The following is a 27,751-nucleotide window of genomic DNA, read 5'->3' on the forward strand; positions in this document are numbered from 1 at the left end:
CATGGATGACACTGATTATGATAAGGCAGAAGAGAAGTATATTAAAGGACCACCTGTGAGCAAAGAGAGAGAGAGATAGAGTTGTTTGATGAACAAGTCCTGGGAAGCAAAAAGCTCCAGATGGAGCCAGAGCCGGCGGAAAGCTGAGGCGTGGCCGTGGCTGTCCTAGGGCCAGGTGTAGATAAACAGTGGTGATTTGTATAAAATGTGGCATTCTTTGTAAAGTCTGTGTGCATATTCCCACATGCTCTGCTCTCAGCCCTTGCTGCTTTCTGTGGCCTCCCCATGTTCAGGATCCGCCAGATCCTCATCCATCGGTGCCCTCCTGGGGGGCTGCCAAAGACCCCCAGCACAATGCAGAGCTTCTGCTGCTCCACCAACTTCCACATGGATTTTTTCAGCCAAACACCCGACTTGGGAAGGGATCTTGTCCTGCTTCGTGGCCAGTGGTGCCTGGTGACCTCCTTGCTCCTGATAAAACCAGGGAGATCCTGGCAGGGAAGGCTCCTGGGGTTTTCCCCTTCCTGCCCCATGGATCTCCTAGGGTGGGAGATCAGATTGGTGCCCAGAGCTGCCACCTGGATCACAGATTTTTAGCATCCCATGAACTCTCCCACCTCAGTAAATTCCCAAGTCCTCAGCCCTGGCAACAGCAGTAAGTACACAGCATAGAGTTAATCCTCCTGGGGAGAAAAGGAGTCTCCCACTTGGGCTTGTGTGCTGCAACTTCCCCTGTGTAACTTCCCCATGTTTCTCCTTTCCCTGTCCCCTCACTGGACAGGTATCCCTGATGGCCATCCCCCTTTCCCTGGAGACCAAACCCCACGGCCCAGCCCTTAGCTCTGCCCCCACCCCTTCCCCTTCTTAAGCTGTCTCCTTCATGTGATTGTTCTCTTTTACCTTGCCTGGTTCCCTTCAGCCACATGTGATATCCCCCGCTGGAATAAAACCCTGCAAAAAGAGCCTTTCTTGCCTCTATCACTGACCAACTGCAGTGAGTGTTGAGTGAGGGTCTGACTGCATTGCTTAAAGGTTATCTCAACCTGCTCTTCCACAGGAGAGGCTTGTGGGGGACAGATTTTAGGTAGCAGCAACCACTACTCCAACAGCCACATTTTTCAAGATTTGATTTCTTGTTTTGTTATGACAAGAAGAATTCCATGGAAGAAGGAATCCAGGTTTGCTTAAATAAAAAATGGGTTATAGCAATAAATGATGCATTTTGTAAAAAGAATCTGAAAATATTTTAATGTAAATATAAAAATTATTCACTTGTTTACAATCTTCTTCTTGTGTTTCATTTTGTGACAGCAAACTGTATGCTACAGCTGTTCTGTATCAAAGAAAAAGCCTGTCTGTTTCAGAAGTTCAACAAGATTTTTCTTTAAGTTTGAACTATTAGATAGAGGAAAACATCTTCCATTTTTAGAAGCAGGGAAAGATAAGAATTATCTGTTTACAAGATATGGATCTGACCTATATGCCTTACAACACTACTGAAAATATTATATGCGTTAATCTTCAGCTGTCATGCAGCTGTGATAACATGGAACGCACTAGTATAACCCCAACACTAACTAATGATCACATTTATAAAGTTTTAAAATACCTTATAATAATATTTTAAATGTTTATATGAAGCCAGTCAAACAGAAGTTGGAACTCAATAGTTTTATCTTTCTGTAAAGATACACTGTCAGGCAAAATTATTCATCTTTAGCCAATTATTAATTCCTTCCTTAGAAGAAACTTACTCTCAGGTAAATAGGATGTATATTTAAAAAGAAAAGACAAGTTTGTGTATTTTTTAACTATACTGATATTGGTCCTCTCAAGCAATAAGCCCACTTAACAAAACCTGATCCAGTACAAATTGAACTACACTCTATTTTCACCTTTTCAAATTGTGCAAAAGCTAATTGGCTACCAAACTCTAGGACTGTAAGCATGTATCCTTATAATTTAATTTTTAATATGCAACTATTAACAGAATACTGATATTACTAATACTAAAAACTCCGTAAGACTTTAATATAGGCAAATAAAAGAATTAATTTCAAATAAATAAAAATAAGAAAAATTCAGTCATTAAATGGAAATGAATTTCCAGTTGATTTGAATCAGACTCCTTAAAAACTTTGGCAAATACCTTTAGAAATGAAAATGCTTCTCACTTTATCCCATGCTCTCTGTTATCTCCATCCATGGTAGTAAATACTCTTTAATAAGTGTTATAAAAGGAATCCTATTAAATAGAACACAGAATGATAATGTTTTTAATGCATCATATATAAATTAGTTATAACCAGGTCTTGAAAATTATGTTTTTCTTGATCTACATACCCTTTAGCATTGGAAAAAACATAAAGAAAATATTTTAATGCAAATTTTGCTCTTGCTTAAAAGTGTTCTGTTGATATTTGCAAATTATAACAAAGTAGTTTACTTAAGAGTATATTTTCCAAACTATCTTTGTAGAATTATCTTCTTTTGAGCCTGTATCTAAAGAACACATACATTGTGAAAGAATATGGCATAAAATCTGTGATCAAATCCTTAAGTATCACATAGTAAATATCAGATGCCTGTCTATAAAAAGTGATTATTAACAGTAAAGGCAAATACAAAGTTCCTCAGGGTTTTGCAACCAGGGTGCTCTCAGACTGAAGGGACTTTAAAAATCACACTTTTTGTTTTTCAAGAGAAGTTTTTATTGCAAACATATGAGCTATTTCTGAGGAAGACAGAACAAGTCAATCTGTTTCTGCAAAAAGAATTACTGTACGTAAAACGTATAAATCTTTTGGTACAAGGAAACCATATAGAAAGAATTTTAAGATCTGATAGGTCAGTTGAGACATGGGAAAACCAGTCTGCTGAAATGTGTCTCGATTTCACATAGAAGACTCAAACAGCAGTAATAATTCTAGGAACAAAAAGTTGTGATGTGTAATGAAATTTAAACTAAAGACCATTAAAATAAATTACACTAGTAGAACCAACAACAGGTTCTAGTTTATGAGTTTAAAGTAGAGGGAACAATACTCTAGGGGACTTGGTAATTCAAAAATTTCAAAATAGTGGAATATAAACTATTTTGTTTGATTTTTTGGGATACATTGATACTCTAAACATATTTTTTCCCCTGAACAGTGGGAATTGAATAAAGATGATGAGACCATCAGTTTTTAATTATGTTTACAGCATGCCCAGACATGATAAGTATAAAATATTCTTCTGAACATGAAAGAAATACCTTGTCTCCAGCTGAAAAAGTGAGTTTAAGGGATACAGAATCCTTCATAGCCACAAGTATGTCAACTGAGTATTTCCATAGTCAACAAGGTAGATAAAAGTCCTGAAGAGTAGGCCTGGTTTAGAAGTTAAGTACTCCATAGGTCTTCAAGATTAAGAACACTCAGTGGTTAAAAATCTATCCAAGTTGAAGCTTTCACTAAAATTACTTCCTTTTACACCTGCTTCCACTTCAAACTTCATTTAGTCAAGGCAGCCTCTACTGTTCCCCTCAAGTGCTTATCCTGTTTCTGAGAATAGCTTTCAATACAGGGGAGAATGTTGAGAAATATTTGATTATAAGGAATCTCTGCAGAAGGTTGAATCTTCAAAATATAAGAATTTCTCATGGTTTAACCTCAGCTGGCAAGTAAGTACCACACAAATACTCATTTACTCCACCCCCACCCCACAAAAAAAAAAAAGGAGAATAAAAAAACCCGACAACTAATATCCATGTGTTGAGATACAAGCTTAGTTTTAATTAATAGAACAGTAAGAGAAATAGAAATTGCAAACAGTCTTTGTAGAGAAATTTCTTTCCTTCCTTTCTGCATGTCAACTCTGGCCATACTGGTAAAATAAAAATATTAAGTGTATATATGTAGTACATATATGGAAATATAAATATAAATATATACAGATAGATTAGATAGATAGATAGATAGATAGATAGATAGATAGATAGATAGATAGATAGATAGATAAACTTCTGTCAGATATAAAAAAAAATATAAACTATTATAGATTGTGGTTAGTTGCAATATGTTATTAGTAGCATGTAATTTCAGCTGCAAAATTTACAAACCAGATCTCATTTTCACCTAGCATCTTTGGATAAAGACATTATCGGAAATGATTGCAGTATCTAATAGGTGTGCTCAAGGAATTTCATCCTACAGCCTCTAAAGACCCTGCAGAACAAGGTATATCATATAACGCAGTTTTATGAATGTAGTATAATATAGAGGGTGATAGCTCACAGTCTCTTTCATGACTCCAGAAACATACTTTTCCCAACTGATCTCACCCTAATGCATTGATAGGAATACTAGAAATTCAGATAGTGACTTAAAATAACTTATTGAATATTTTTCCATAACAATTTAAAATTAGGATAGAAAAAATAGATTAAAATCTCTTTGCAAAGTGTCTTAACCTCCTGATTTTTTCTAACCTATGATGGCATAATTTTCAATTTTTTCATTTATATCAACTATATATTAAATACATTAATTCCTATGAGAATTTAAACCTCACAGTTCATTTTTCTGAAACAGTTATGCAGTCACATTTCTCTTACCTATTCTTCCCAAATAAAATGTGTTGACTTCTCAGCAATTTTAAACCAGAGTTGTTCAGTTGGATGATTAAAATTAATCACTGAAGTATTTTAAAGACATTTTCAAATAAGTTATATTTATCTTGCAACTCTTGCTTTGAAGAACATTTTTTAAATTGTATGTGATTCATAGTGATTCCAAGTGTTTCCAATACTAAATTATAGAATAATAATTGGGATAGATTTTGTGTTTTCTTAAACTTATAATGGCTGTCCTTCTTTCCTATGATGAAATTTGACCAAGGAGATTATATGTTGCAGTATTATATCATTAGAGAAGGAAGAAAATTTCCCTTGATATGACCCCAATGGCAAAAACTTACCAGTGGTTTTATCTATAAATTCTTTTCATACATGAAAAATAATGTACACAAACAAGCAAAATTCAGTATTTAATTTCTCCATCTAACTTTGTTTACTTGTGAGCTGCTTTATGATGAACAAGTCTAGGTTCTCTTTGGAAATGCATATGGTTATTTTGTGTTTTGCAATGCAAAATTCCAAATTATTCACACAAAGATCTTTTTTCCTTTTCTTTACTCTGAACCGTGATCTTATGTAATTTAAATAATGACAAATAATACTAACAAATGGCATTAAATTATTTTTAAATAAAATATAATGTTTCTCTTGTTCTTTAAGTTTACTAACTTTTCCCCTCAGCTGAAGAGCCATTGGAGAGTCCTCTCCATGACATTGTCAAAATTTGAACTCTCAGCTTCCAATAAGCTATCTCTTTATCTGTATCCCAAAATACACAGAGAAAATTATTTAAAAGACAGCATTCCCATACATTAGAACTACTAGATACCATTGTCATGTTTAGGACACAGTCTGTCATTACCCTGCAAAAGAAAATAATGAGGTCAATTCCATTTTATGTGCCACTTGGTTCTCAGGTGAAAGATCTCTAACTGAAATACCAGTTGTTCTTTCATCACTTTTATAGATACCGATATTTTGGGGTGGTATGGGGTGCGTCCATTGCTCCTGCTTTAGCAGAAATATTATCCTGTGTTTTGACTGTTTGCATTGTTATTCTTCCAAAATTTCTCAGTGAGCAAAAGTTAACTTTGTAAAACGGGCAGCTTGCACCTTAGGGAAAAAGGGAATGGAATTCTGTAGGCCAGTTAAAGTAACTGGCTTGCAATACCATTCCCTCGGCTGAATCTCAAAGATTGATACAAGCAATACTACTGTGCAGTTCCTTGTAAACACAGAGGTGTATTTCATCTGGAAAGGATCAGGAAACCAAATGTAAATGTCTCTGACCAAGACATTTAGAACAACTTTTCTAAACTCTTTTGCAGTGATTTATATGCTGTAAAAACATGGCTTCATTTGATTTACAATGGTTACTGAATTAAGTCTATTATCTCATTGTCGCATATCCTTAAGTACCTACATATTCAAACGTTTTTCAGGTCACTTTATATGAAACAAAAAGATAAAGTTTTATATTTTAAACTGTGTCACTGAATTGGATGAAATACAAAAAAACACAAGTTTGAAAACAGAACAAACAGTCTTATTGTCTGGACAGTACCAATGACTAAAGAAACTACTATTTTTGTTATACAGTACATCAGTTGCAGATTATTGAAGTAATACTGTCATGTTTACCTGCAGTTATTAATCTGCCAGAGACAGTAATTTGAATATCAACAAACTGTAAAATATTTGGTAAGTTGCTGAACCTGGTGCACCAGTTTACTGCCAAATTTTAGACAAACATGCTGTAAATTAGTATGGTTTAAGATGAAAGTCAGAGGTACGGAGCTGACAGCATGGAAAATTGAAATTTCAGATGTCAGTCTCTGCACTGCCAGCACTGGGATGTGGAAATGCTATTTATACAGAGCATTTTAAGTGTTCAAAATCTAGCTCTGGAAGGGTGATTCTAGCTTAGACTATCTTAGGGAAACACAAATTAGAGTTAGGATTTTAAGGCATTATTCTTTATCTAGGAAAATTTACAGTCACAGAGAGAAGCCTCATGACCAAAGGTCAAAAAGGACAAATATTGCAGAGGAATACAAACGTAGAAATAAAGCAGTAAAAGCACACCTGATTGGAATTAAGGTTAAATTTCATCTTTTTGCCCCCGATGAATGATGGTATGTCACTTTATTTGACTGATAAAATCACAAAAGTGACAATTTTTCTACTATTAATGTATTTGGCCAAAGAGTTTAAAAAATATATAGCAGGTAAGATTCCTGGTTTTAAGAACTTTCCTGCACACTTTGCCACATGTTAAGGCTTGTTATGGTTTACTTCTTTTCTATGGAGTATTTTAGAAAGGAAAACAGAAAAGAAATACTTTGGTAAAGAATTATGTGCATATAAAATAAACCAGGAATAGAAAATAATTAAGTTAGGAGTGAGAAAAAATTTGGTACAGTTTCATAGATATATTATCATATGTATCTATAATGAAATAAATCAGTAAAATACAGTAGATCACTGTGAGGTTCATCTCTTCTAAAAAGCTTTTAAAATGCTTCTTTATGGCAACTACACCGTTTGTGAACCATGACCTACAATATCTTTTCTAGAAGCTGTGCCAATACTTTCCACTTGCAGAGTCTTGTATATGTGAGGAAAAGTAATAGCTGTTGGTTTATCTGACAGTTCTTTCCAGGTGGTGCAGTTCAGTCTGAACAAATATGTTTTAAAAATTGATAATGAAAGAAAGAAAACAAAATGACAGAGTAGAAAAACAAGACTTTAAAGACGGTATGAAGGTAAAAACCTATAACATATATGAATTTACCTGTCTTATGAAGTGATATTTTCTGTGATACTATGCAAGATATACTGTAGATATATCATTGTATGCACTTAATTAAAATTTACTTAAAAGAAAACCATGATTAAATGAATATTTCACCGAGCCGCATTCAAGTTATTTTGTCATGTATAAGAAAGCTTATTCTGCTATTTATTCAGACATTTTGTCTTTTAGCAAGTAGTAATTTTAAATCCTCTATTTATGATAAAGTAAGTACAAGACCTTACTGAACAATGCTGCTTGTAGCGCATCATGAGTTAGACTCATGTAAACCAAAACCAATTCTATTAATTCAGAAGGCATAATTTAGGAATTGCAAGAGCCTGTCCAGGATTTGATACAGTCCTGCAGCTAGGTTAGTCTTCCCCAGCTAGCCCACACCCTATAAGAATGTACCAGGAGTGGCCACCCCCGAATCTCTACTGAGACTTTTTTGGGCGGTGGTGCACACAGAGGTACACAGCTCCCTGTGGCAGCACAATGTTTAGGGCAGCTGAGCAGGCAGGAGCCTGTACCTAGGATTGAGGCAAAGAAGATGAGACGAGCCACTTGTTCGGGTTCCAAGAAGCTCTTATCCTCAAGAAGGATCCAGAGGCAAATGACTAGGATTTGAAAGGAGACCAACTGCTTTTAAGGCAGGGAGCATTAAGGGGAGGATACAGCTTACAACCAATGAGGGGATCTCAGGGGCAGAGCATACAACGCAATGCAACCAATGGGGTTTACACAGGGCAGGGAAGAAACCTCATAAACCAATCCTTCACAAAGAATGGGACAATTGGCAGGGAACGTTCTTGAAAGCAAGGGATGTGGAAGCTCTGATTGACATGGGTAGTGGGCAGTGTAATGGGGATTGACATAACCATGTAGGGGAACAAGGGGAGGAACAGGGAGATTGGCATGGGGACTGACACTTCCACTGTCAGGAAAAACTGAGGTAAGCAACTTTAGGGACAAACCATCTGGGGAGCAGAACAGGTTACATGGAACATACCATTATAAGCTTACAATGAAAATACTTAAACCAATTCAAGGGAAACTATTACAACAATTAAAACTGTAAAAAACCAACCACCAAACCTCCCCCTTTTTTGTTTAGTTTTATTGAAAAAGAATGTGGGGAGGGGTATACAACTCATTATTCTTAAAATTCAGTTGCTTCAGGAGCATCTTCTTCCCACCATGCTTCTTCTTAAGTGGCGGCAGCTGCTACAATCCTGGAAGATTAAGTACTGCTGGTGGTGCTGGAAATAATCCTCTTTAAGATACCAAACACTCCTGAGACTAAAAATATGACCACAATAAAATAAGCAATGTCTCATAACAGAAAGCATCCATCATGAAAGGCCCCAGTTCTTAAACAGATCTTTAAACCAATCTTCATTCTCTTGCTTAACACTCCCAATCATGTTTTTCATTTCATTGATTGATATGTGGACACTTTGGCTTTCACTTGATAGATTAAAACAACGGAGTCCCTCAAATTCCTGGCATCCATACCCATGTACTAACAAGAGGAAATCAATGGCCACCCAATTTTGAAGGGTGGCTTTCCTGGTAATTTCCTCATGTTCTAGGAGCTCACTAAGGACCTTAGAAGTTAAATTTGCTTGCTTCATTACCCAACATTCAAGGTTGCCCAATTCACTTAAGGATTTGGCGGCTGCCCCTCAAGGAATAAAAACAGAGACAGCAACTCTTTGATTTGGCCCAATGATAAATTTCTGACTCACAGTGTTCATCAAATTGGCTTGCACCCCTTTTCTGAATTTTTGCTTTATTACTACTAATTGGAATTTGAGTCATGTTGGGAGTGCACGAGCCTCGGAGAAGGCGAGAGGGGATTCCTGGGTAGGCTCAGTCACCATAAATCAAGAACATACCCTTATCCCTTATCTAATTTTCAGGGGAATCATCTGTAGAGGGGGCCTTTATTTTTGTAATGTATTGGCACCACTTATTTGCGGTGAATTGGATTTTGTGTTGTTTTACATTTTCATATGAATAAGCTTGGGAACTTGGTTGAAAATCAACTTGGACACAGAAGGCAGATTTATCTGAACCCAACAGCTCGAATTCTTGGGGTTCATTATCTACTTTGGGTAAGTTGCAAACCCACTTCCACCACAACACAAGGGGATTAACAATTTGGGTTTGAGCGGTGTTAACAGGGCTCCAGTACCAATAGATTTAGACCCATGTATTTGGGGGATTTTTCTTATTGGTGTAATTCTGAATGGTTCTCAGGGAATCAGAATACTCCTCTAGTTTTGATGGAATCCCCACCAGCTGGGTTGACATTGGGTTGTCAGCCGCATCTGTTGACAGGCACAAATGACTTTGATTTGGGGCATGGGCCAGGGCTACCCAGATGTTTTTCTTAGGTTGGGGGATAATCCACATTTCACAGGATAGGCTGAGTAGGGCGAGAATCCATATATGTTGGAATCCCATGGTTGATCGGGTGGATGCCTTAAAAGAAAAGAAAGTAACTTAAAGCAAACTATAATTGATGTCAGCTTTAGATGAGGGGCTGGGGCCTTCCTATTTCTTTCCAGCATCTCCTGTTCGATGCGACAGCGTGATTTGTTGTGAGGGTCTGATGAGTTCTTTCTATTACTGCCTGGTTGGTGGGGGAGTATGGTATCCCTGTCCAATGTTCAACCCCCCATTCTTGTAGAAACTCACTGAACGCCTTGGAAGTATAGACTGGGCCTTTATCTGTTTTGATGGTCTTAGGAACTCCCAAAGTTGAAAAGGCCTGCATGAGGTGTCTTCGTGCATCTAGAGCCTTTTCTCCTGCATGGGCTGAGGCATAGACTGCTCCCAAAAAGGTGTCAACTGAAACATGGACATATTTCAATCTCCCAAACTCTGGTACATGGGTAACGTCTGTCTGCCACACTTCACAACTGTGGAGTCCTCTAGGGTTCACTCCTGAACCTAACGATGGCAAGGAGGACTCCTGACAGTTGGGGCATGTGGCCACAATTGCCTTGGCCTGATCTTGTCTTAGATGGAATTGGTGGATCAGTCTAGGAACATTCTGATGAAACTGCGGATGGCTGAGTTTCACCTGCTGGAGGGTGTTAGGTTGGCCACCCAGCTGTAATGGAGCATCTAGGGCATCTGCTTTGCTGCTCCATTTTGCTATGAATCCAGGGAGGTCAGTGTGTGAACTCACATGCATCACAAAAAAGGGTTGCTCCTAGTGGGAAACCAGATAGATGAGTTTTGAGAGCAAGCCAAAGATGACTGGGTTGGAGACTTCTTTTAAGGTGGCATTATCTGCTCTGGATACTACTCCAGCTACATATGTTGAATCAGTCACAAAATTGATTGGCTCCAAGAACCTCTCAAAAGCCCTGATGACTGCATCCAACTCAGCAACAATCTTAACATTGGCTTCCCACTGCTGAGTTTGAGGATCCTTCCAAGTCACAACTGACTTGTGGGATCCTCTGGATGCATCAGTAAAAACTGTCAAGGCTTTGAGTGGCCATTGGCTCTGTTTATCTTCTGGGACCAATTTGATTTCTGTGTTAAACAATTTATGGCCTGGGTGATGAACTGAAATTTGTCCCATGTAGCTGTCCAGGGCGAACTGCAGGTTTTCACTGTCTCTGAGCAACTGCTCTAGAGAGTCCTTTGTAAGTCTTCCAGTCGATATTTTTATGGGAATGTGAATACATGTGAAATCACACCCTGCCAACAAGTGCATCTGAACCCTAGCCCTACTGATCAGCTGGGCTATCATCTCTTGTGGCTGTGTGATGCTCTTGGACAGTTGATGACAAAGGAACACCCACTCTATGATCAAGAGGGTGTCCTTTTGGTCTCTGTCCCACTGAAAGATGAGGCCATAAAGATGTGGCAACTTACCTAATATGATGAACTTAAAAGGGAGGTCCAATTGGCATCAATGGGCCTGCCAATTTGCCAGCATTAACTGCACCTTCTGGAGGGCTTGTCAAGCCTCCTGATTCAGGGCCCTCGGAGAATGCAGCTCCTCTCTCCGCCTTAACAAGTTGAAGAGGGGAGATAGATCCTCCGTGGTGAGCCCCAGCCAGGGCCTGACCCAGTTCAATGACCCACATAGTTGCTGGAGATCCTATAGAATTTTTGGATTGTCATTTAGGGAATCTGCTGCAGGATGATGGTTCTGCTCCCAATTTTGAGTCCCAGATGCTTCCAAGATGGCAGTCGCTGCACTTTATCTTCTCACAACTCAAATCCAGCTGTCAACAAGGCAATAGTGTTCTCAGTCACTCCTAAAAGTACACTGTCATCAGGTGCACACACAAGAACATCATCCATATAGTGATAGATGACAAAATTTCCCACTTTGGCACGCACCATGGGCAGAACTTTGGCGACATACCACTGGCAGATGGTGGGACTGTTCTTCATCTCTTGCAGTGGCAACGCCGCTTGGGAACCTCTCTGTTGATGTTGGGCGCAGAGAAGGCAAAGTGTGGAGCATCAGCTGGGTGAAGGCCAGTTTGGAAAAAACAGTCTTTTATGTCTGTAACAGCCAATAACCAGTTTTGGGGGAGCATTGATGGGTACAGCATCTTTGGTTGGAGGGACTCCATGTCCTCAATGACTTCATTTATCTTTCTCAAATCATGGAGGAGACGGCACTTATCCCTCCATGGCTTTTTGATGACAAACACCGGGGAGTTCCAAGGGCTGCTCATCTGTACGATGTGGTCCTTGGCCAACTCCTCCTCCACAATTTGAGTGTGCACACTCAATTTTTGTTTTTTCAGCAGCAATTGTTCTACTCACACTGGTGTATCTGTAAGCCAATTCAGCTTTTGGGTAGGGCGCTCTTCAGTGGCTGCACCTAAAAATCCTGAGGGTCCAGAAGGTCTAGTTTGGCCCCCCATTGGGACATGGCATCTCTCCCCCAGGAAGTGAATTTGGAATTTAAGACGAATGGGCATATAGAGGCCAATTTCCCATTTGGTCCATCAGTTTGTACCATGCTTTTCAACCGCTTAGCCAATTGGGAACCCCCAACACTTAGAACCTTGCTGCTCATGCTTTGCAGCTCCCATTTGTGTAGAGGAATGACCGTCACCTCTGCCCCCGTGTCCATCATCCTCTGTAATTGGATGGAATGCCTCTCGCTCTAAAGGCCACACCATACGAGGGGCTTGTCCTCTCCCAGGACTTCAGTGAAATAAATGGAAAGGTCCAGGTCATCGCTGATTGTGTAGGGCACTGGAATGGCCTGCACAATGACCTGGCCATCCGGCAGGAAGAGCAGGGGGTGGACACAGTGTGCCATGAGAGTGAATTGCTCAGGATAGAGTGCAAGGATGCCAGGACCAATCTCAAGTGGGGTGTACTTGTCTCTGATGACAAGATACTTGCAGTTTAGAATGGTGATGCTCCCATGGGTCTCAGCTTCCTCGATGTGATGAAAAAGTCCAGGCACCACAGTGACAAACTGCCAGTCCTGATTAGGAAAGAACATAGAATTTATGAGTACAAGCCGGTAAGGTAGTCTTTTGTTGTTGTCACTTGACTTCTAACACTAGGGCCAGCAGTCCTTCTGAGACCCGCCCCATTTTTGTCCACATGCAGGGCAGGTCCGTGCTCTCCTCTCAGTTTTTTTGCTTGTCCGTCTCCCCCTCTCCCCTATTAGGAGGCACCTTTCCTAGGAAAGGGCACTGATTGATGAAATGTCCCTCCTGCCGGCAATGGTAGCATCCCCTCTTTGCTGGATGATTCTCCTGCGGAGTGGATGCTGGAGCAGCTATTTTCGCTCACACCACGGATTTCTTAGTGAATTCTTGTTCTGTTATCATTGCCTTCTTCGTACATTCCTCTATGAGCAGATCAAGGGTTGGTGGTGGAGTAGATGGAAGCAACATGATGATTTTTTGACATGTGTTGTTGGTATTGCTGCTGACAACCTCTAGAATTAATTGTTCTTGCATGCTGTGGTCCTCCACTCTATTCTCCACAGCAGCGCAAACCCGATCAACAAAATCTATAAAAGATTCTGAAACAGATTGCTTGAGAGAAATGTAAGGTTGTATAGGTTCTTTTGATGGCAGAATTAAGAAGGCTTTCTCAGCTGCATTTTTTATCTGATCTAGGACTTCCTTAGGAATGCCTCCTGCTTTCTCCCATGACTGTTCCTGGTCACCTTCACCGATCAGATGGTTTAAAGTGATGTCATCTCCATCTGCATCTTTGGAACAGAGCTGTGGAAGGAGGTCGCCTAATAATCTCTTCCACATTCTTTCCCATAATTTATATTCTGATCATGGGAGAGGCAAGTAAAAAGTCATTTTAAATCTGAGGGGACTATTGTATTGGATGTAAAAGTTGCCTTTAAAGTGCTCCGGAAAAATTCACTTTTGCTGCCAAATTGTCTTTGCGCTCCGCAGAATTCCTTTATATTCTGATATGAGAGGGGTTGCCACCTAGGGTGTTTTCCTCTCGCATCATAGGCAACTGGGGCAGCAAAAGGATGGCTGTTATCTTCTAGGCCTTCCTGTTTCCCAGGCACCTCACCCCCGGCTCCCACAACATCATGGGAACTGGAAGTTGGAGTGTGGGAAACAGGAAGCTGACAGACAGAAGCAGGAGGCTGAGGGGTGGAGACTTGGGAGGAAGGGGAGGGATTGAAGGGTTGCACAGGAAGAGGGAGAAAGGGATTATGGGGAGAAGAACCACACGCCATGTGGTGGCAGCCATTTTGTGATTCTTCACCAGAACAAAAAAGGGAGCCATCTTGAGAACCCAACTTGGGATTTATAACTGGGGTAAACGGGTTGGATTGAGGGATTGGGTTAAGGTCCCTGATGGTGTGGCCAGCATCATCAGGGCGAGGGTACCAAGAGGATAGTGGGGACCCAGGGAGAAAGTGGTAACCCTGCATCTTTAGATGGGCTGCTCCTCCCTTTTCACCCAGTGTAGGGGACAGGGGAATGGGAGAAGGAGGGGACGAAAGGCTTTTAGGAAAAAATGGGGACATGCTTTTTCATTTTTTTTTAACTTCCTTATCCTTTTCTTTGTACAGATCCCATATTAATAAAAACAACTGCATGTATCCTTCTTTAACAGATGGATATCCCTTTTTCATCAACTGGGTTAGAGTGACACCCACAGCTCTCCAAAATTCTTTTTTTTTTTTTTTTTTTTTATTTCTTGGCAGCTGACATTGGGGGACGTAAAAAACAATAAATTAGCATACTTCTTTAAAATTCCCTTTGAATAGTTCACATCCCTGTCCCCCAGGGCACCCACAGCTTGGAAATATACCTCTCGTTACTGGGAGGACAGCTTAGCACCCATCCTGTCCCCTCAGCAGCTCTTCCACCCTCCCTTTGCAGTTAAAAGGTAAAAAACAGAAATAGAAGTGCCCAAGGAATTGATTGGGGTGGGATGCCCACACCGCGCACTGTGCATCCCCTAACTCGGGATTGCACCCGCCCAACACTCAAGTGCCCGGTCAGATCTGACCCAGCCACTGGGCATTAATTTCTAAAAAGTATTTTCAAGATCTTTGACATCTTGAAAGTCACTCTGCATAGTGTGGTTTTATATACACAATCATAATTCATGCTGTATAGCATTTCCTTTCAAGACTTTAATTCCAACACATATTCTTAAAAAACTCCACAAAAAAGCACAGCAACAAAACAAAATCTGTATGGAGATTCATTTAGAAAGGCAAATTTGGTCTATATTTTCCTATTCTCATTCAGCAATTCATAACAGACACAGGTATAAAGACAGTATGAACTAAGAACATTCTCTGATTGTAACAAAGAACCTGTGTTTCAGTGCATGACATCTGTGGCAGAATTTTCTATATCAGCATCTCATGCAAAAATAATAATGGATTTTTTCCCCAGTTATATTGATTATATAATTATGCTTGATTTATTATTCACTTATGAAAGAGCATAGCATCATGATTTTTGGTCTTACCTGAAAAGAATAGCTTTAGACAGCTCACATTCCAGAGTATTCTTCGTCTTCTGTTGGTCTGATATCACACAGCCTATATCATATGTCCTTAAGAAAGCCAGTATGAAGATTTATTTTTCATCATCTTTTTGTATTGACCACAGGCCATAGCTATGCTCATTATCAGTGCATTTCACGTTCATGTCCCACAGAACGTTCCTTCTCAAATGCACCAAGTCATTTATCTTCATTCTGCGGTTGAAATCTAATGTGAATATCTTGTCTGTGTTCTTTAACACAGCTTGACCAGGCTGGCTGTGACATCAAATCAGGAGACTTTGGCATTTTATTAAAATAGGTCTATATGCATTTGGAGTATGCAAAAAGAAGGGGCAAAATTGGGAGAAATTTGGGAGCAGGAAAAAAGAGATTTTTTAATGATTTATGGTGGGGTTTTAGTATTTTGAAAATGAAAATTACTATTTTCAAACTCTCAGATGTTTAAACCTCATGGAAACCTGTTTAAGTCTGGAAGTAAAACCTACTAATTTTGCAAAGTTCTCATGTATATTTTGTCCTTATGCCATTTATACAAATCCTCTATAGAACATCTGATTTCAGAGAAGGTTAGCACATTTACACTTCTGTTACTGCCCATAGAATTTATGTTTTCATATTTTTCTATTTCTTCTATCTTCTTCAGTTATTTCAAAGAATTAGGATACTTTTTGTGCCACAAGTAATTTGCACATTTGAATAAGGAAAATGGAAGAAGGAGTTCTTCTCTAATTTCCTTTGATTATTTTATTAGCTGCATGTCACACTTGAAATATTTTCTTTCCATATTACAAAAAATATTAATTGCTGTTTTTTTCTTTATGTTTCTTAGATGAAAAAACAGCTTATTTTTCCTGCTGTCTGATATCTCTATTAAGCTGTCTTTTCTGAGTATGATCACACAATGGGATAGTGATGTCCCACTGTGGGCCTAGACCCATGTTCACACTCCAATTATACAATATCATATCAAATTTCTTGACTGATCAAAACCCTACCAGATATTTTGAAATATCACAATACAGAATTTACTTTCTAGTCAGAAATGGCATGGAGTAAATACCAAAAATACTTTTTTTTCATTATATGGTAGAAGTGTTTCTTCAGATTCAAACTCTTTTTCATCAGTACTTACACTGTGACTTTTAAGACCTACAATTACTTTCTAACATACTTTCTATGCCATTTTGCAAACACTTATTCCTGGTCCTTTAAGTTCAAAATTTAATATCTTGGACTGCTTTTATTTTGTGATTTCATTTCTTCTGATTTAATGGTCACTAGGCCCACTAGTGCTTGAAACAATATTGTTTTAGCAAATATATTTATTCAGAGAAGTCATATTTTTCCAAGCTTTAAGAACATAGTAAATTATGTACAAAAGAAAAGTGTTTATATAAAATAAACAAAATATTTAACAAAAAAAAAACTTTAAAAAAAACCTCAAACCCATGCACAAAGGAAAGAGATATTATTAAGGTTTGTAAAAGGTAGGAAAAGCATCGTTTCTCCATCTACAGGTAGAAGAGTATTTATTAATAAAAATTATTTAAATGAGGAAGTGGTCTGCAACCTCTTATTACCTTTATTGCTGTGTAGTAAAATACTGAAACTACATTCAGCAACCAGAAACTACCTCAGGCAGAAAAGCCTGCCCTTGATGCCATCAAAGGTGTCTCCCTGTCCCATTCCTGTGGTAGATAGGGACAGGCGGAGCGGAAGATCACGGAATGTCACGGAAAGATAGACCCCTCCCCCCCTCTCTCTTCCCCACTTATCTAGTAACCCCAGGAGTCCCAGAAGAATGTAGCCACACCTGTTCTGGTAAATTTCCACTACCCACTATCCCTGAGACCCCCAGCCCCCCTCTGACGTAGCAAAGACCCCTAAAAAGCTATTTAAACCCACGAGATAGGATAATAAAGGCTTTTCAACCGTCTGCCATATTGGTGTCTGCGTCTGTTGATTAGCCCGAGTGGCCGCCGTGCTGCCACCTGAACCAGGTCCCTGGTTGTCTTTCATAAAGGCAACACATTCCCTACAACAGGAAACCTGGGCACTTGCTGTAAAAGTGTGCTTTCTGCAGCACTGACAATTTAGCTGACATGAAGGTTAGGCAGGTATGATCCTGTTCTAGTAGACTGAGTGGTCTGTGGTCTTTGCTAGGAAGTGGTAGGCAGATGCTGACTTAGTCAGGAATGACATTGGTGTTTTACAGCAACTCCAGGGTCTATCCATTTGGCCACCCTTCAACCAGACTGGGAAAGCACCCCATCCCCCACAGTGATGCCCAACACCCCAGGCAGGTGCAGAAACATGAAAAATTGATTTAAGAAATTTTGAGCTACTCATGACTAGACCTGTGATTCAAAAGCTGCATTCTCTTAGGCTGCTCCTAGGTTATATACTTAAAACCTATTCACCATAACTACAAAGGTATAGAAAAGACAAGACAGAAGAGGAGCTCAAATAACCTAAGTTGTGCAAACAGACCACCCTGACTTGGCCACTTCTGCAGCTGTCAAAGGGGGAACAAGCAGCCCTGGGCCCAACTGTGAAATCTACTTGGAGGAATCAGACAAATTCTTCCCAAAATCTCTTTCAGGCTTTAAATTATTACCTAGCAGTGTACAGGCCATGATAGGTGGGATTGGGAAAAAATATTTTGGGACTGTGCAAAACTAATGGGATGTTTCTAGAGATATTATAAAAGCAAATGCAGTAAATGGAGGGATAAGAGTGGGGAAACAGGAGAAAGAGAATAAAGAGGCTAGTGAGATGTGAACAGGGGGTGGTCAACCCTTGTGCCCAGCCATGTCTGCACCAGCCAGTACAACCTCTCCTTAATGAAAACTAAACTCTTTTAAATAAACTCTATCAGGAGGGTTTCATGGGCAAGAGCTCCCTGTTTGCCATGCCTACATGAGAGGGATGAGCACCCACTCTGCCACTGTGCTGAGTGCCTAAGCCAGGAGATGGGTGCTGATACCAGGAGACACTGGGTTGTGTGTATTTTTCCTTGGGTTCACCTTAATTTTCTGTGTGTGCATGTAGGCATGTGTCATTTATAAACAAATTTCAAGCAGTAGCAGCTGGCACAAGAGGTCTGAATTCCAGCTGTAGGGGACATTAGAAGTCTGGAGGGAAATTACATGGAGACAAAGACTCTGCAAGTCAGATGCAGCAGACCATAGGGCAGAGCTGCTACCTCAGAAATGTGAGCCTGAGTCTCAGCTTCTGGGGAGACTGTAGGTCTGGAGCAGCTCCTGGAGACAGTTGTTTCTGTTTGTGAGTGTGTGTGACAAGAACAGCTGGAGTGAAGCTGCAGTCTCAGATGTCCACATGACCCTGGTGCCACCAACTGGGCAGATTGGGATCATTGGGTAGCTGCTGTGGAAACTGGGTATTGTGAACTGAACACTGCAAGGACTCCCCATGGAAAATGAAAGTATAATTGTTTACTCTTGTAATGGCAATGAGTTGATAATTCATCAGGCATTCATAAGTTGATAGATATTGTGCACAATGTTTTTGTTTTTTCTATACACTCATTAGGAGAAAGAAATCTTCCCCTAAAATGTGGCTTCAAAAGGCTTGAAAGGAGTAATTTTTAGAAGTAACATTCAATCTATTTACTTGACGGATCTGAATGGCTGTTTTTACGGGCATTTTTTTCATGATTTAGCAGTGATATCTACACTATGATTCAACTGTAAGAATTTAACCATTCTTTGCAAATATTTCCGTCATATAGCAATCTGTTATTTCAACAAGAATATTCCATTAGGTTGATTGTCTCCTGACAGCAGCATTCAGTAATACTCAGCATTATCTTTGGGATTAATAAATGATTGCATTTCTCTTGGTACTATAAAGTGCCATTTAAGCCCTACATTTACATGTTTCTAAGCAGATTCTGGCCAAATCATTTTCAATTCAATCAGTGATGCTTCAAGCTAATAATATAAAATATTAAGAAAATCACTCATTAGGCTTCTAGTTAAGATGATATTGTATCCTGAAAGAATTTTGTTAATCTAAAAAATCCATAAAAATAAAATGCATTTTGGTCAGCTAATAAACATTCTTAGTTTATGACTATTAGAGACCAGATTTCAGATATGTGGCCATAAACTTTACACCACCTCATATTTTCAAAACCCTTTTACTCCCCTTGATAAAGCCTTTTGGAGATTGAGAATCAGTTTTCTGCAAGTGCATTCTAACTATGGGAAAAATACCTTCAAAACTATTGATAGTCCTTGATTAAACAATTCTGATGCGCTTCGGATTAGATCCTCTACTCTCTACATATGCAAATATTAATTAAGATAAATTTTTTTAATTGTATATTTGACAAGCTAGATATATGACAATGTTGAAAAATACTTTCTCTTTTGCTTCTAAAATGGGAATGAATAAATGTGTAATGATATGTTGTAGATGGTAGTGCTGATTCTCTGAGACGTTTATAGTTGAAAAATCAATATAACAAAAAAAAACCAACGTGATATTTCAATGATTCAATGATTCATTCAAAATATTACCCAAAATTCTGAAAGGGCACCTAAATTTTACGAAACTTTGTTACTTAGAGCTTTTTCCTTTTCCTTTTATATGACCTGACAACAGTTATAGGAATACCATAGGAAAATACTTGCTTTATTTTAGTCTTCTTTAATACCTGGCTAATTAGTCATTGGAAAAAAAAAGTCCATCTGGCAACATGACACTATTAGCATCACGCTCTCATTCTCTGAGTTAACTTCAGTTGTTAATACCTTACCTTAAAAATGAAACCAACAGCAGACAGAGCTGGCTTCTGGTAACAGGGGCCTTGATGTCCCCAGGCACAGCAAGTGATGATACAGGGCCTGGGGCCAGCCTGGGGCAAGAAGAGATGGGACTGGAGATCAAGACCAACTTTCCTAAAAAATTTCTGGGGAAGTGGTTTAATAGTTTTTGTCATTAATTCCTTAGCGTATATCTTTTTTTTTACCATTATACAACAAGTTGATGTATTTTTATAGAATGCTCTTCGGTAACTTCAAGATATCATTCATGAAAAGTAATTGGCTGGTTAAAGACATTATCAGATGCATAAAAATAAGAACATTATATCCTCTATAAATTGTTTTTACTTTTTTTTTATGCTTCATTTTATCAACATTTCATTTCTTAGCTCCTCCACACTGATAGGACTCTTCACTCCTTCATAATCTATTTAATCCATACTTCTGTAAAATTCACGGAATTCACAGACTCACTAGGTTAGAAGAGACTTTAAGATTATCTAGTCCAACCCATGCCCTAACACCTCAACTAAACCATAGTATTAAGTGATACATCCAATCTTTTTTTAAACACATCCAGGGATGGTTACTCCACTATCTCCCTGGGCAGACCATTCCAGAACTTTATCACCCTTCCTGTAAAAAGCATTTTCCTTATATCCAGCCTATATTTCCCTTGATGCAGCTTAAGACTGTGTCCTCTTGTTGTGTCAGTTGCTGCCTGGAGAGAGAGACCAACCTGACTACAGCCAGCTTTCAGGAAGTTGTAGAAAGTGATAACATCCTCTGATAAGTGATAAAGACCTCGGAGTCTCCTTTTCTCCAGGCTTATAATATTATCATTAAACAGTATCTGTAAGAAAAAACATTATGAATATCTATTTTCAAATACTTCCATAGATAAAAAAAGCCCTGTAATTTTTTTCTGCATGAGAGTCGTTGTCCAAGTATGACTTTTGCAGGTGAAAACTGAGAATTAAGTGGAGCACAAAGTTTCAGAATAAGGGAATATTCCTTATCTGAGCTTATTCTGTGAATCTAATCCATAACATTGTGTCTTGAAATTTAAAAACAGATTGAAAGCGTTGGGGAAATTTTGTTAACAAATTAATTATCTTATTGGCTCAATTTTTTTTTTTTTTTACTTGAAACATTTAGATGGAATTTAATTTTTGGTTCAATGCACTTTTCTTATATTTTGTGAAAAAAGTTTTTAATAACTATGGAGGGAATTGTGAGTAAGACACATTAAAATAAACTAGTATACTTAGTTTACCTAACAACCTGAAGGATTAAAATTCTTCATTAGTGTTTCAAGCTCAGAATACTCTTCTGTCACTTGTTTGTCATTTAAAGTAGAATAGTCCAGTATGGGTTTTTGCACTGAGATATTAAGTGCCTGCTGTACCTTGCCTTGCAAGCTGCTTACTTGCATGCGTTTTCAAGTGCAGGCATTTTTATTTCTCATGGGAAATCCATCCCTTACTTACATAGGCTAGATTATAAAGCCAAATAAACCTTAAAAAGGAGAATGTAGATGATAATCACTGACAAACATTCAAAACAACCTTTACATAAAACAAAACTCTGGGAACATATCCCCTTTTCCCTTTTCTTTCAGCAAATATATAACCAAATGGGAGGATGCACTCTCCAGAAAGATAATCTACATGCTTGTAAAGTTGTACAACAAGCTTATATTTTCAGGGCATCTCTGGTAAATGTATTCCAACATTTTTGATGAGTACAAACACTATGAATTAATATTAAAATATGAATTACTACCGCACTGAATATGAATCAACATATTTATTGAATTTACTAAAAGATTTCCTTGGATGAAGGTATCTGATGAATTGAAAATGAAGCTTCTTCATTATAGCTTAGTGCATTGCAACTGTCTTATGCACCCCTGCAGAAATTCAGTTTATATTTCCCTATGCCATTGCAGAATGAGAAAAATACTCTTTTCCAAACTGTCATTTTATTAAAAGAATTATGCTTGAGAAAGAAAAATATAATAACACCCTGCACTTTCTGTTCTCTGAAGTATTCATGACCCTTTTTCAGGGGAGCTAGCTTACTCATTCACATGCTGTTGCAGCTTATTTTCTGTTTATTTGAAATCTTGTAGTGTCTTGAGCATCACCTGGGAAATCAAGGTCCATGTCAAATGTGTTGAAGCCCTGATGATAAAAGCTGATTGGATGTGACTGAGCTTGAGCACAGTCAAAGTCTGTCTCAAAAGAAACATCTGATGTTAAAAGACTTGGAAGATGAAACTGGTGATGTCCTTACTCTAATTTTGGGAAAGATAAAACAGAGAATATGTTGCAAAAAAAAAAGTTATGTCTCAAAATCTCCATTACAGTGATACAAAATTACCACAAGAGATATCCTCCTATATGTTCTCAGGAAGATATGCATTAATATTCATTGCAAAATCTTACACATGTCAAAAGATGTCACACCTTGGATAATAAAAGAGTAATTATTAAACACTTTTAGTAAAAAAAATAGATCTAATTGGAAAAAAAAAGAAAATAATAAAAAATACTTTCAGGTATTAATTTCTGTTGATTCCTTTTTAAAAAAAGAAAAAAAAAAGTGAAGTTTATTTTTTTTTGGCCTTGTATCAAAGAAATAAGTAGAAGTTTTAATACTAGAAATCATTTTAATATAGTCAAAAATTTGTAACAAAAATTATCAGGGATATAAGTAGAGCTTTCCAGTTTAATCACCTGAGAGCTTATCAGTTACTACCACTGATAGTTCAATATTCTGAGCTTGTAGGGCTTGTATCTGATTTTGACAAAGTCCATGTTAATCAAGATGGAGAGTTTGTCCCAATGTGAGTGACTGTCCTTGCAATTTACAAAGAGCTGCAGCAATGACCTCTCACATTCCTCCAGTATCTGACTCTATTCTAGAGGGTTTCATGGAAATTTTTTGGTGGTAATAACTTCCTTTCAAAATTCAGATATTTTTAAATGTTATCTGACTTCCAGAACACTATTGTGGAAATCAAACACTTTTTCATTTTGTTGTTGTGCTGCTGGGATTTCTTTAGTAGTGTTCAGATACGTTAACCTTTATCTGTAATTACCACTTGAAATTTAGTTAGCCTTAAATTACAGTAAGTTTCTCTATTTGTGACAGGAAAATATTTTCTGGCTTGCCATTTTCTTCCTGATCTCTTTTAATGTATGATGAAAAGATATAAAGTAGAAAAATTTCAGGTGACATAAGGTCCAGTGGTAAAAAGAAGGAAAAAGCACTGTGAGTTTAATGTCAAAATAATCAGATATCCTTTTCTTCCATGTATGTGTTTTGAATTAAAAGCCATATTTTTTAGTTTATTATGTCCCTGAAATAAAAATAGTAGAAGAGGAAAAGAAAAAGAAACAACTCACTTCATCAGGACTGTTTGAAAAGGAAACCTCTTTAAAAAAACCAAAATTCAGTCAAAGACTCTGACTTGAAAAGAGTAGGATCCTTTACTGAACTGCTGACTTGTTTTCCAGCAGGAAATTGTCCTTTCTGCTTAGAAAATATTCATTTCTGTTAGGAAATGATTATGGCCTGAAGCTAAGCAAATCCTGAATATTTGGAGAATGCATTATCAGATTAACAAGGTAAATATTGCCTACTCTTTTTTTGCCTTTTTTTATCCAAAAAAATTATGTTACACCTTCACTTCATTACAGACAACTAGCAGTAATATTTCAACAACATTATGTCTGGGCAATCTGTAGATATATTTTGTTTCTAGGACTATAAACTATATTATTCTCTACATAGGATGATGATATTAACCTGGTGAGCAGTAGCATCAGTTTTATTTCCAATTTTTTTGCGTGTCTCAAGTTCTCTCTGTACTACCCAGTCCTGTCATGCTAAACAATTTACAGTTAGAATAGTTAATGTAGTGCATCACTTTGTGAAATATCTAGCATTTTTTTAATTCTTGAGGGAAAGCCTCCACAGTAGAGTCCTTTTGTTATGTGTTTATCTTTTCATTCACTGATTTTTGCTGATCTAGACATTATTTAACTGACCAGAAAGTGAACATGTTCTGAAGCATATGGTGCCTCAATAATTGTTCATATTTCAAAAGTCTTTGAATGCTGCTTCTTCTCATGAATGACTTGATCTAAATGCTTTCCTAATGTTGTCTTTCCCTGTTTAAATAACTCTAGTCTGCCATATGGAACTTCAACTGAGCCAAGCTTAACACTATAAAAGAGGTTTCAGGCTTTTGGCATACAAAAGTCTCACATAATGAGATTATATATGTCCATAGTTTAGTAATTAGTCTAAAATAGATTTTTGAGATGACTGCCTAAACTCATGGAGATAAATGATAACTAAAGATATGAAGAGATTTCAGGAAATTTTAGAATTTAATTTACACACTTGAAGTTCTAAGAAATTTTAGATTAATTAGTATTTTGAGACATTAAGTAGGAATATATTGAACTGTATTTTATTCACACTAAGAACATTTTGGAAAGAAGCTGAGTTCTAGCAAAAAATAAAATTTTGGAGGTAATGAAAAATTTCAGTATCTCATTTTCATATATATAACCACATCTGAAAAACAACACCATTCTGGATAAAAATTTTGTTATATGATGACTGCTATTGTTTTAGCTACAAATATAATCCTTCGTTAACTTTTAATCATATAACCCTGAAATATGATAAAAGAAGATGGGTAACCTTTTAATGTGACCTTGAACTGATAAAACCTCTGTATCTGTGATAAATACAAATTTGCATTTATAGCATGACTGCACTTTCAGTTGTCAGTAAAATACTTTTATAAAAGTTCAAATGAAAAAAAGCAACATCTTGAAGACTTGCCTAATATTTCATTTATAGTAGGTAGAAGACACAGAGCTGGCACAATTTTATATGTAAGTCATATATCATCCACATAAAAGTGCTGTTGGCTATTCATGTAAGTATCAACATAAGAGGACATACCCAAGGTGAATTGGAAAATCTCTCTTATCATACCAGTTTATACGCTGTAGGTGCTTCTTTCTGGAACTGACAGGCCTAGTGATAACTTTGGCATTTAAGTACATTTATCAATTCATTTTCCAAGGTATTCAAGGGCATTAAATTGAGCTTGTAAAATGAAAATCCTATGAAGTTTCTACTAAGAAAGTATGCATTATTTTTGCTGAATATTTAAATATTTGTTTTAGGGACAATGAAAGAGGGAAGAGAATTACTCCTTTTTTAAAAATATCTGGATTCATTCAATTTAGTCTGGCATCACTTCTCATTACAACCTTAACAATATCTTTAGTGGAATACAAAGTTATCTAACACTGCTTTTCATGATAGAAAGGCTTGCAAAAAGCTATAATATGTCCTTACATCTTTGCAATGCAGCACATACCTTGCAGAATAAAAGAAGCTATTAACTCACCCTCTGAATTAGGAAATAGTTCTGTTGACTGCCCATACAGTGAATGGGTAACTAAAAGGCATGTGGCTTCAATAACAAAGGACTATATTTCTTCTCTGTAGGTAGAACTACATCTTTTACCCAGGAAGAAAAAGTTGAAATATCTCCATTTGAAGGCTGTGAAAGAAGAAGAACTTCTAGTTTATTGTGTGGCTTTAATTTTCAAGAGTCTACAGTGGAAAGCAGAAAGCAGTCTCACATGCTGCCATTTTCAGTACCGTAAGTCCCAGAAGGAAATTTATTTTCAAACAGGGAAAATAAGCTTACAGGGTTTGCACTACCTAGCCATCAATTCCCAGTGGAAGCCAGGGAATGAGAAGGAAGGTATACCTTCCTTTTTCATGAGTTTGATGGTATGGGGGAAAATGTTTTTTGGGAGTTGAAACTGTGATCCTGTTCGTTTCACTGAATTTGCAAGCACCCATCTTAATGTAATGAACTACAGATTATTCCTTTTGAATAGGCATAAATGTGTTTTTCAGGATTGGAAAGCAAGTAAATTCAGGATATTAGGTGGCCTGTAAGTTTATCTGGCACCTTGTTTAGAAAATGCTGTAAGAAATCACTCTCTATAATTTCATGGTACAATCCCAGGTGGCAACTAAGTGCTATCCAGTCACCCACTCCCACCCCTATGCCCCATTGTTCATTACAGCTCAGAGCTTAATCTTTGACTTGAGTAACTATTAATATTGAACACCTCAACCAAGGCATCTTAAAGTAAAATTGAATCTCTACAAATACATGCAAATTCAGGGTCTAGTTATTTATTTATGTTTTTGTGACTGAAATAGATGGATCTTCTTTTATCAGGAATACTGAGAAGCATTTTACTGCACAGGAATTCTAATTGTGTCTTTCAGCACAAACAAAGGCATCAGAAGTGGATTTAGAAGTTGGAAATCTGAAGCTTACCCCACAGAGAACTATTTTTAATTTACAGAAAATCTTGGACCCAGTTAGCTTAAAAGTAAGCACCTGCAAGAAGCTCATTGAATTTACTAGGAAAGTAACTATCCCTTCATCCTAGCATAATGAGCTCCATATCATGTTACCCTAGTTCTATATGACAGTGCAATATTTTAATTGCTTCTGTGTTTATTTTTCCTTGTAAGGCACAGGGCAGAAAAAAAATTACTTACCTTGAAATTTCAGATTTACCAGGAAAATACCTCTTCCTAAAATTAACATATCAAATGAATAATTTGGTTATTTTTTAAAAAAACATACTCTTCTTGGAAAGCTTTCGCAGTTTTGTATTATCCCTATGGAATTTTCCTGTGCCTGACATATCTGACTATATAATTCTAAAACTCCATCACAAATCTATGCATAGAAGATATTGCATATTGTAGAACATCATAAGTATTTTGTGCTTTGCAAACTGCTCTATTATTTATCTGCAAAAACACTTTAGTTTCTTATACATCTATTATATCTGTTTAAATTCAAAAGACACTGATTTGCATGTACACAGAAAAATAGCAGTAATTCCAGAAACAGGTCAATCAAAATTGTTTTATAAACAAGAGTAAAAAAAAGAACAACAACAACAAAAAAAAAAGAACAAAAAAAAAAACCCACAAAAAAGAAAACAAACAAAAAAAGCTTCAACAACCAAAAACTCCAGAGGTTTTCTTTAAATGAAAGTGGGTTTAAAGGTAAAAATATTGCTATAAGACAGTTTAGTATCATTTAATGGGTGACTTAGATGAGCACTTCTCAAGGTTTTTTTTTGTCACTTAATCCTTTTTTAGTGATTGCTGTAATCACACAAGCAGGTACAAGCATACTTATATCCCATAGAAAAAGTACAATGAAAATATAGAATATATTGAGTTTGAAGGGACCATAAGAATCATCAAATTCCAACTCCTGGCTCTGCACAGGAGCATTCCCATATAGACCCTGATGTTTATTTTGTATTCTTTTTCATAAAGACTAGAATTTCCTTTACTCCTATTGCTATATTAATCTCTTCTACAATTACAGAATTTGAAGAAAAGCATTTAAGAATTAGTCAACTGAGTTTTCATCTATCTAAAACCAAATTG

The 27,751-nt window shown here is 37.4% G+C and overlaps 1 long non-coding RNA gene across 1 annotated transcript in view; it reads left to right on the top strand.

Annotated features, from left to right (window-relative positions):
• Positions 1–27,203, top strand: part of LOC140680339 (uncharacterized) — a 73,282-nt gene extending 46,079 nt beyond the window's left edge. Inside the window, exons 2-3 of the long non-coding RNA XR_012051508.1 lie at positions 25,760–25,916; positions 26,561–27,203. This is a non-coding gene — a long non-coding RNA (uncharacterized lncRNA). The remainder of the gene's footprint in view (positions 1–25,759; positions 25,917–26,560) is intronic.
• Positions 27,204–27,751: the final 548 nt, after the last annotated feature.

This window comes from Taeniopygia guttata, chromosome 1, assembly GCF_048771995.1.
Source record: "Taeniopygia guttata chromosome 1, bTaeGut7.mat, whole genome shotgun sequence".
NCBI classification, from domain to species: domain Eukaryota; kingdom Metazoa; phylum Chordata; class Aves; order Passeriformes; family Estrildidae; genus Taeniopygia; species Taeniopygia guttata.